Source organism: Elephantulus edwardii, unplaced genomic scaffold (genome assembly GCF_000299155.1).
Source record: "Elephantulus edwardii isolate Elephantulus edwardi_28Jun2011 unplaced genomic scaffold, EleEdw1.0 scaffold00039, whole genome shotgun sequence".
In the NCBI taxonomy this organism is placed as follows: Eukaryota; Metazoa; Chordata; class Mammalia; order Macroscelidea; family Macroscelididae; genus Elephantulus; species Elephantulus edwardii.
The window spans coordinates 6577683-6579216 of NW_006399789.1; the positions used below are offsets into that span (position 1 = coordinate 6577683).

At 42.6% G+C, this 1534-nt stretch overlaps 1 pseudogene; it reads right to left on the bottom strand.

Moving 5' to 3' along the window:
- Positions 1–269: 269 nt before the first annotated feature.
- On the bottom strand, positions 270–708 carry LOC102861007 (annotated as a pseudogene).
- Positions 709–1534: the final 826 nt, after the last annotated feature.

Here is a 1534-nt window from a genome sequence, read left to right on the forward strand (position 1 = left end):
AGTCAACAGAGCTCTTGACAGAAGAAGCAGCAGCAGGCTGATTGTCCTAACAACAGGGCACAGAAACTCCTTCTGGAGTTCAGTCCTGGGAAATGAAATTGTCTTGGCCAAAAAGGAGGTCCAGACATGAGTTTTGATTGATTCTTATTAAAATCAGTCAAAGGCAACTTTCCCGTTCCTAATGTTAGATTTGGCACCAAAGGGAAACTGTGGCTTAATTTTGTACTTAGATTGAGCAAACAAGTGGGTAAACAAGAAAGGAGGGACATCTAGCTGATAATTCTGACTCCAGGCCGAAATCTGAGCTCTTCAGGCAGGATGCCCTGGAACTGCTCCCGCACCAGCATTTCCACAATCTGCTTCTTTGTGTGGATGTCAGGTCTCAGCCACTCGATCACCAGATCCTGCAGATGTTGAAATACATCCCTGGGCCGAGCTGCCTTCTCATAGCGGAACTGTCTGAACCTCTGCAGGGAGGCTCCAGGGTTGGGGGGATTCCTTTGTGGGATGGTTTCAAGGTCCTTGACAGAAGCACCTTCTTCCAGGCTTTGATGGGAGCCCTGCAGGCTCTAAAGAAAACTGGACCTGGGGTGCTGGTATTAAAACTTCTGGTTCCTCAGCCACCAACATGGCTGTTGGTGATGCTATTTGGTCACTGTGAACTTCTTTCCCATTTCCTTTTGTCACTGGGTTTCCTTCAGTCTCCATTCTGGAATCCTGGGAAAGAACATCTCAGATACCTGAACAGGTACCACTTTAGGGGGCGGAGGAGTCTCCACTAGTGACTTTTATCAGAGGGGATTATGAGTGATGGTTTTCTTTTTGTACTCCTATTTTGAATATCCTCTGCAGCAAGCACATAACTTTAAAAAACATATAACAACACAGATCTGTGTATTGTGTGTTCTCAAAAAGTTTAGATGTTCTATGCTCATAGATGAAAAATAGAGGAAAAAGAATTTAAGGACTATCTTGGACCTTTAGTATATGTCTTAAATCTGGGTGCCCATTAGAATTATCTGAATTATTCTATATAAAGGTAAGAAACTGAGTTACCATCCCAAAGGCATAAAGTTCAATCCCACCAACTGCTCCACAGAAGAAGACCTGGCAATCTCCTCCTGTGTGTTTAACTTCCTGTGAAAATCCATTGGAGCTATGGGTCAGCTCTGACTCGATGGTACACAACCACAACAATATCTTAAATAAAAGATCTCTATGAGACTAAAAGTGAAACAACAGCTCTACAACAAAGATGAGAAGACGGTGGCTAGGGAAACTAGAGTACTGGAAATGGAACAACCAGAATACAATGAATGAGAATGCTGACGCTGTAGAAAATGTCCCCTCATGTCATTGAACAACTTGTATAGAAATTTCCAATGGAATATATTTGCTATATAAACTTCTGTCAAAAGTATAACAAAATACTACTTTTTTTTAAAGCTCAAAATGCTTTGCCTCTTAAGAAAATAATTCGAGCATTGTTAACTGCCACCACCACCACCGCCCACTGCCATCGGGCTGTTGTGGC